Source organism: Nannobrachium achirus (genome assembly GCF_963921795.1).
Source record: "Nannobrachium achirus genome assembly, chromosome: 18".
In the NCBI taxonomy this organism is placed as follows: domain Eukaryota; kingdom Metazoa; phylum Chordata; class Actinopteri; order Myctophiformes; family Myctophidae; genus Nannobrachium; species Nannobrachium achirus.
Genome location: NC_137825.1, coordinates 48,402,927 through 48,412,863, shown reverse-complemented (window position 1 = coordinate 48,412,863; position 9,937 = coordinate 48,402,927).

Genomic DNA, 9,937 nt, shown 5'->3' with positions numbered 1-9,937 from the left:
AAGTCTCCATGGGTTGAGTAATCGATAGGAAAAAGAGTCATTTCGGGGGTGAACTATCCCTTTAAGGATGAGAGCCGCTCCTCTAATAGGGCTGTCACGATTATGACATTTTACATGACGATTAATTGTCACTTAAATAATTGCGATTGACGATTTAATTGTGTTTTTGTCGTTGACAATTACATTTCTGTTTGGCTTTTAGGCTTTGAAGTTGCACATGGTAGATATGACACATAACCTAAATATACAAAGACATTACTGACATATTTGACAACTTCATACTTCAAAAAGAACATTGATAGTGGAAATAGCCGATCTACAAGCTCACAACGCGTTGCGATGCAACGCGTTGTGAGGTTGTAGATCGGCTATTTCCACTATTTTTGACTTTTTTTTAAATATATGAACATTTTTCAACAACATAAAAATAATCACAATTATGTCAAAGAATTGCGATTAGACGATTATGTAATAATTGTGACAGCCCTATTCCTCTACTTTACAATACCTATGTATTACTGTAGCTGACAGGAACACCATGTCATTGTACAACACTGTTAATAATAAGAACACTTTAGAGTTTTTCGTTAAAAAAAAGAAACAAAAAAAAAAAACTTTATTTGGTCCAATGGAACCTGAGATTGAAAATTAAACATACACAGGTTTGTATACATACTCATATATTCCCCCCTGGAGAAGATCAATAAAATACTCTATATATCACATTCTTCTCAAACAGAGTTCCATTTTGTTTCAGCATTAGGTTTGATTTATTAACTTTTTTTTGTTTTATTATTCTTTTCTTTCCTTTTGTACTCGTTTATTCAATCTTTTTTTTCTTCTTTTCTTTTTACAGGGTTAAGAAGGTCAGTTCACTGCTTTTTTGGGTGGCATAGGCAGTAGAGTCCGTCTGTACAATTTACAAGAATAACAGGACAAAGGGAGAAAACGGAGAAGAGGCAATGTGTTGGCTGTGTCTGTGACTGGCCACTTGACATGGCCATAGCCTCTTTTCAACAGCAGGGGGCGCCCCTGAAGCAAGGACGAGTCACCACCATATAAAACAAAATCAGTGTAAAGAGAAGAAGATTCACAAGACAACAGGTAAAGCCAAAAAAACAAGTATCGACAATCGTGATCAAAAAACCTAAAACAAATCAAGCACGTGTAAAATGTAAAGTAAAAAAAAAAAAAGACAAAACAAGACACGACGCTTCATTTTGAGGTGCTTTTGATTTTTGCAGGTTATTCAGTGCAGGTTCAGTTTTTTCGACAAGCTAGTCCCTCGGGGCGGTCAACAATAAAAAGCCATAACTTATCACATTACATTTGTTTCTGTCATCCGTCAGTCCGCACTGCTGATTCAGCTGTTCCATCCACACACACCAGTCTATACTCCCCTGTCTGCAGCCTCTGACGTGCACTTCTCATCAGACAGCAGGGTACCACACACAGAAAAGATGTCCTTCTCCTTCTTTTGTTTTCCTTTCTTCTTTTCACAAATAAATATCAAGACAGACAGCGAATTGGCTACGACCGCATACAAGGGTGAGCCGTTCTGAAACTGGTCACTACACCATACATTTCTCTGTAAAACAAAAGTAAAGAGAATGAAAAGAAATAAAAGAAAAGAAAAAACATATCGACTCTGTCGGGTGAAAACCCTGTACGTCCAAAACCGTTCGTTTTTGCATTTATCATTTTAAAAATGATTTAAACTAGTGAAAACAGCCGATCTACAAGCACACTGTGTGCTTGTAGATCTGCTGTTTTCACTACTTTTGTGCGACGGCCTTGTATGATGAAGCAGGGCTTTGCTTTGCGAAAGAATTTACAAATTTGAAACTTGGAGATACAAGGTTTCTGCCCGACAGTGACGATTTACTTTGTCGGCCGCCCAGCCGCCAAAAAATGGAACGAAGGTAGACATTTTATTTTAATATTTTCTTCCTAACGGCCGGCCTGGACCGGCCGGGAATGAACCGGCCGTTCGGGAGTTGTCCCGCTTTTCCCAATGGCCAGCACGTCCCTGTGTGCCACTCGGGGTTGTCACACTTGACGTACATGACCAGGTTGCAGTCCCCTGCATCATGCACAGGCGGTGAACGTTGGGCCCCCGCCGTGTCTGATGACCACATGGGCTTCCAGCCGTAGATGACCAAATTACCGTCCTCCTGTAGGTTCAGAATGCATTCATTCATTAAAACCCATTCAGAACGGGTACACATTATTGCGTATCATTATTTTACGCTTTAACTATTGAAAAACAGCAGATATACAAGCTCGCAGCACGCCACAAGTGCCGCCCTGCGAGCTTGTAGATCTGCTTTTTTAGAAAAATCATGAAAATCTGAATTTTGACACGATTCTATAAGTGTCTTTTGAATCCTTCTAAGGTTTTTGGAAAAAACCTATGTCAGCAACCTGGCCAGCCATCGTCAAAGAAAAGGTCCTTTTCACTTAATCTGGAGCTCAGTTAGTCTTTTCTTGAGGGACTACTATGTCAGTGGTTCTGAAACCTTTTCATGTGAAGGACCCCCAAAATGATATGTATTTGGCCACGGACCCCCATCTCAAAATATTTAGAAGCAAATTTTGAGTTACAAACGTTCGCTTTGAAAATACATAATACACTCAGAATATACACAGACACAGCCTATAGATACTGTGTATAGGTCATTACATTTTTCTCAAAAGGATTTTTGTTTTTACATTGTGAAATGATTTTAAAAAAATTATTTAAAAAATGTTGGCAAAAAGAGAGGGAAAAAAAATGCTGACATTGACGTGACTCCTTTCTAAATAATAGGACTTGTTTGTTATTGCATTGGGTTCCGCCCTCTGTTCAACTCAGTGAGTTGAGAATGGAAACACTGCCCTCATGTGGATTCTTTCATATCACACTGTAACACTGTTAGTGAACAAACAAGAATGATTCCTGTCACAATATAGAGCCGTTTAACACTGTTACTGAACACTCTATAGCAAAGATTACTGTCACATATTTACCAGTGTGAGTGAAGACGTACAGGCGACAGAGCCACTCTCCTCTCCTCTCCTCTCCTCTCCTCTCGTGGTGTAAACACAGAGACAGAGAGGCACTTCCTGGTCAGGTGGAATTCCTTGGCTACAGCGCCGTCTGTTGATGGGGACCTACTGACTGGTTCTAGAGGCTTGCAGTCTACCGCACTTCCAGGGGGTTGAGGGGGCCTGGGCACGCTGTCTCCGGGGGTAGACGCTGGGTAGACGCCGTGTCTGCCTGGAGGTTGGAAAGAGGAAAAACAAAACAAAAAAAAAACAGCTGCTGGGCTGATGCATGCGTTCAATGCAATGTGAATGCATATGTGTAGAAAGAAAGACAGACAGACAGACAGACAGACAGACAGACAGATAGATAAATCCAATGCATTAAAATAGGAACAGCCAGAGTCTCATGACAGTACAGTTCACTGGTACAAGGTCAACTAAAAGGAGATCCCAGTAATGTTTTTGGCTTATTTCCACAGGGAAGTCATTCATGAATGAACGAATTATTGATATAGGACCATATAGGTACAGTGTCATTGACAGTACAGTTCACTGGTACAAGGTCAACTAAAAGGAGATCCTAGTAATGTTTTTGGCTTATTTCCACAGGGAAGTCATTCATGAATGAACAAATTATTGATATAGGACCATATAGGTACAGTGTCATTGACAGTACAGTTCACTGGTACAAGGTCAACTAAAAGGAGATCCCAGTAATGTTTTTGGCTTATTTCCACAGGGAAGTCATTCACGAATGAACTAATTATCGATATAGGACTGTCATAGGTATACAGTGTCATTGACAGTACAGTTCACTGGTACAAGCTCAACTAAAAGGTGATCCTAGAAAAGACTAAGTCAGGGGGAAACAATTTAAAAAATAAAACAATAAAAACAGCCGATCTACAAGGCTGCATGTGGGCTTGTAGGCGGCGGGTCAATAAGGCCAGGGTAGGCTGTGCCTTCCCAAATGCTACGCTGGGTATTTTGCAAATTATATAATATATGAACCGCGGGGGCCCGGCCGTCAGCCTCCGACTGACAGTCAGTCTCAGTCCAAATGAACGTCAATCTGCCTGACCGTCATCGCGCTGCCTCTGTTACACCTATTTCCTGTTATTTTTCTGAGTAAAATGTCACGCATTGGGAAGAAGTAAAGGGGGACACTTTATTGTGAAGGACAACAGGAAGAGCATTCACAGACAGACAATGTTGTTTTGTTTACGTTTAGTGAGAAGTGTAGTGATGATGGCTGCAGTACCGCGCACTTTCAAAACCTTTTGTAATTTGTATCAACTAAAATATACCACAGACACTTTCAAATGAGACAGGCAGCGATGCACAAGCAAACAAAGGCATTAATCATGACGTCGACATTGGACAATTACGCCAGCGAGGAAACTATACAATGATATTATCATCATCACGGATACTTTCTGATTCTGGAAGTGGAACACTTCATCTGTGAGTATTATTGCAGGTCAACTGTTAGGACTTCTCCTCTCTATCGCGCAGCTGAAAGCCTGTATCAACAGAATAATTGTGTGTGTGTGTGTGTGTGTGTGTGTGTGTGTGTGTGTGTGTGTGTGTGTGTGTGTGTGTGCGCGCGCGGCTGCGCCGTCACCGTGCGTAATTTGGTTGCATAAGATGTGATGTGTGTGCATACTGTTGTCTATTGTGTAGACCTACAGATTGTTGTCATTGTGTCAGATAGGTCTGTAACTGTTTGGGTCGCTGTATTCTTGTATATAAATGGCATGGAGGCAGTGTCTGACACAGCCGGTGGAGGCGCGGGGGGGGGGGGGGGGGGGGGGGGTTCGGCGGGGTGCAGCCTCGCCAAACGTTTGGCTCACCCGCCGCCTATGCTTGTGGATCAGCTGTTTTGGGTAAATGTGGGTTATTTATCTAATGCAGTATTGATCCCTTATCGAGTGATTGATTGAAGACTTTATGACAAGTTTCATGACAGTACAGTTCACTGGTACAAGTTACTATCGAAACCTCGACCAGCTGTCTGTCTAATTGATTCATTTAATGAATTATTTCCCTGTCTGCACCAGGCCGAAAGGACACATTGGCCCCGGCATTGGCACTGGTACAACTAACTTTCCCCCGACTGCGTACGGATTCTTTATTCTTCTTTCTTTCTTTCTTTCTTTCGAAATAAATAAATAAATAATTAAATAGCGGGGGTCCCCGAGGGTGTAATCGCGTGCGGGGCGGCGAGCCTGATTATTATGTATATGAGGCTGCATTAATTATGCTAATGAGGTTGGGGGCGTGGCTGCATTAATTAGGGGCGTGGTCTGTGTTAATTATGTTAATGAGCAAAAAAAAAACAAGTGGTCTGCGTTAATTATGTTAATGAGCTTGGGGGCTTGGTCTGCATTAAATATGTTAATGAGGTTGGAGGCGTGGTCTGCATTAATTATGTTAATGAGGGCCGTGGTCTGCGTTAATTATGTTAAGGAGCAAAAAAAAACAAGTGGTCTGTGTTAATTATGTTAATGAGCTTGGGGGCTTGGTCTGCATTAAATATGTTAATGAGGTTGGGGGCGTGGTCTGCATTAAATATGTTAATGAGGGGCGTGGTCTGCGTTAATTATGTTAATGAGCAAAAAAAAACAAGTGGTCTGCGTGGTCAGCACGTAAAAAGGTTTATGTTAATGAGCTTGGGGGCTTGGTCTGCATTAAATATGTTAATGAGGTTGGGGGCGTGGTCTGCATTAAATATGTTAATGAGGGGCGTGGTCTGCGTTAATTATGTTAATGAGCATAAATGCAGACGGCCGTATGTAAATGAAGGGGAGGAGCTTAGTCGACATATGCAAATTGGGGGCGGGCGTGGTTTGGAAATGCGTGTGGGCGTGGTGCGCATACATTATGCTCGCATACATTATGCTAATGAGGGCGTTAAGGTAGGTTTCCCAGCGCGTAAAAAAAGCAGACGACCCTATGTAAATGAAGGGGAGGAGCTTAATCGAAGTATGCAAATTGGGGGCGGGGCATGGTTTGGAAATGCGTTTGGGTGTGGTTCGCATACATTATGCTCGCATACATTATGGTAATGAGGGCGTTAAGGTGGGTTTCCGAGCGCGTAAAAAATGCAGACGACCGTATGTAAATGAAGGGGAGGAGCTTAGTCGACGTATGAAAATTGGGGGCGGTGCATGGTTTGGAAATGTGTGTGGGTGTGGTTCGCATAAATTATGCTAATGAGGCTGTTAAGTGGCGTTTCCCAGCGCGTAAAAAATGCAGACGACCGTATGTAAATGAAGGGGAGGAGCTTAGTCGACGTATGCAAATTGGGGGCGGGCATGGTTTGGAAATGCGTTTGGGTGTGGTTCGCATACATTATGCTCGCCTACATTATGCTAATGAGGGTGTTAAGGTAGGTTTCCCAGCGCGTAAAAAATTCAGACGACCGTATGTAAATGAAGGGGAGGAGCTTAGTCGACGTATGAAAATTGGGGGCGGTGCATGGTTTGGAAATGTGTGTGTGTGTGGTTCGCATAAATTATGCTAATGAGGCTGTTAAGTGGCATTTCCCAGCACGTAAAAAATGCAGACGACCGTATGTAAATGAAGGGGAGGAGCTTAGTCGACGTATGCAAATTGGGGGCGGGGCATTGTTTGGAAATGCGTGTGGGCGTTGTTTGCATACATTATGCTCGCATACATTATGCTAATGAGGGCGTTAAGGTGGGTTTTCCAGCGCGTAAAAAATGCAGACGACCGTATGTAAATGAAGGGGAGGAGCTTAGTCGACGTATGAAAATTGGGGGCGGTGCATGGTTTGGAAATGTGTGTGGGTGTGGTTCGCATTAATTATGCTAATGAGGCTGTTAAGTGGCGTTTCCCAGCGCGTAAAAAATGCAGACGACCGTATGTAAATGAAGGGGAGGAGCTTAGTCGACATATGCAAATTGGGGGCGGGGCGTGGTTTGGAAATGCGTGTGGGCGTGGTGCGCATACATTATGCTCGCATACATTATGCTAATGAGGGCGTTAAGGTAGGTTTCCCAGCGCGTAAAAAAAGCAGACGACCCTATGTAAATGAAGGGGAGGAGCTTAGTCGAAGTATGCAAATTGGGGGCGGGGCATGGTTTGGAAATGCGTTTGGGTGTGGTTCGCATACATTATGCTCGCATACATTATGGTAATGAGGGCGTTAAGGTGGGTTTCCGAGCGCGTAAAAAATGCAGACGACCATATGTAAATGAAGGGGAGGAGCTTAGTCGACGTATGAAAATTGGGGGCGGTGCATGGTTTGGAAATGTGTGTGGGTGTGGTTCGCATAAATTATGCTAATGAGGCTGTTAAGTGGCGTTTCCCAGCGCGTAAAAAATGCAGACGACCGTATGTAAACCCGGGACCCCAATTTGCCAGGTATGTGCGCTGACCAGTCAGCCAAAGTGCCAGGCACGTTAGCGAGAGCCAACGCACATACCGTATGGCCTACAGTCGTCCCCTCTACCTGGAAGCGCGACCACGCGCGCCGGCCAGGATCTAAGATTGACTTTGAAACCGGGGGGTTCAAACGCAACTCAGGGGGGGACAGTCCGTCGTCGACTACCAGCCGGCCAGGTGTACAACGCTGTTAATTACTCCTACTTGTACCGCTGCCACCAATGTAGCGTCACGGCCGGGAGGCGAACCCAGGACCCCGATTTGCCAGGTATGTGCGCTGACCAGTCAGCCAAAGTGCCAGGCACGTTGGCGAGATCCAACGCACATACTGTACAGCCTACACTTATACTTAATTTAAGTACAGAATGGGAGCACTTCTTCCACCCCTGGCCAATTAATCAGTAGTAAATGGAACGTCATCGATGTATGTACATTAACGGAACACTTGCAAGACGGGCTATAGGTGAGGCATCTCATCTCTGTGACGTCTTAAGGCGTACCTTTGCGATCCAGAACAGCAGCGAATCCCTTCTAGAGGATCCTTGAGGGCTCCTGGTCTCAAGCAGGTCTTCCTCTCCCTCTCTCACCCTCACAGCTCAGACTGGGACCACGTTGAGTGGCTTGATCTCGAGCTGTGTGTTGGCCTGGTTCTTGGGGTCAGTGAAATCGACCCCTGAAAAAGTAGAAGGGGGCTGGGGGGCAGTTGTCGCCTCATGGAAGGTCGCTGGCATCTGAGGCTTTTGCTGGTAGCAACCCTACCGGCTTGCAGGGGGGAGATGGAGAAGGGGGATATGGTGGGAGGGAATACTGGATTGGCTTTGTAAGGTGGGTGGGGTCAGATGGAGAAAGGAAGACAGAGGGGTTAGGGGATTTGGAGGCAGGGGCATCACAAGGGGGGGGGGAAGTGGGACTGAGTTACTAGGGCCCAAGTTGGAAGGGCCTTAATTATTTTATACTTCAGCTATTGAAAAATAGCAGACCTACATGCTCACAGCTTATAGATCTGCGATTTTTGAAAAGTTCTCAAATTTTGTGTAAATCTTTGAATATATGTAAACTGAAATTTTGCTTCTGGGGGGTCCCTGGAACTAAATATTTTGAGATCGGGGTCCGTGGCTAAATACATATCATTTTGGGGGTCCTTGACATGAAAAAGTTTGAGCACCACTGACAGACATGGAAACATCGTTTTTTCAAAAAACCTTAGATGGATTTGAAATATTCAAAGACTTGCACAAATGTTCACGATTTTTCAAAAACAGCAGATCTAACAGATCACTCGGTGCCGCGCTGTGAGCTTTTACATCTGCTATTTTTCAATAGTTGAAGCACAAAATAATGCGTAATGATGATGCGTTCGTTCCCAGTCTAAATGGGCTAAACCCCCTCCCCCTATGAAGAACATTCATATGTACCCAGGGCCCAGAATCTGGTGGGACACCCCTGTTTGGAGGAACCTGAAACGGGATGGTGTGTAAACCAAGATGGCAAGACGGGTGGGACAAAAACAAGCCTTTTCTTTTCATAATTGGGCTGTAGTCTGCCGGGCGCTATTATTCCAAACGTAGGAGACGGTGTTTGAAGGAGCGCTTCTTTTCCGTTCACGCGCGCCGAGGTTAGGGTTAGGTTTAGGCATAGTTTTACTGAGGTTAAGGTTAGGGTTAGAGTTAGGCATAGTTTTACTGAGGTTAAGGTTTGGGTTTGGGTTGGTTTAGGCATAGAGGTTAACATTCACACCCGCGCAGTCCAAGTGACCACAGCCGAGCGCTCCAGACCTCCGCTCCAGCCAATCACAAGCCGCACCTTCTAATTTATGTAACCCCGTCTCCTACGGTAGGAATACTTGCAATATGTTATTGATACACGCAACAAATGTTCTGACAAAACCCAATGAAGAAACATTTAATGTTTTGCAAAAAATGTTTGCTTTGACTTTGCAGGTTATTCTCAACCCAACACATAGTTTTCCCAGCCTAACACAAAGCTAGCCAGTGGCGTCCGTTCAGGCAGCAAAAGCTAAGGTATGGCAACATGACTGGTGTCTTGCAGTCATGTTGCCATACCTTAGCAACAGGCATGATGAATTTATTTTAAGAAGTACATTTTATTGTTTTCCCCCTGTAGCCAAGGTATGGCAGCTGCCATACCGTGCCATGCCCAACTGATGCCTCTGGAGCTAGCAGAGACCTCCTGTATTCAGGGGCGTCACAAGGGGGGGGTAAAAGTGGGACTGAGTTACTAGGGCCCAAGGTGGAGGGGCCCTAGTAACTTAAGCTATTGAAAAATAGCAGATCTACAAGCTCACAGCGCGGCACCGAGTGCCGCGCTGCGAGCTTGTAGATCTGCTATTTTTTTTAAAGTCGTGAAAATGTGTGCAAATCTTTGAATTATGTATTTTTTAAGCAAACATTTGTAACTCAAAGTTTGCTTCTGGGGGGGTCCTTGGAACTAAGTATTTTGAGATGGGGGTCTGTGGCCAAATACATATCATCTTGGGGGT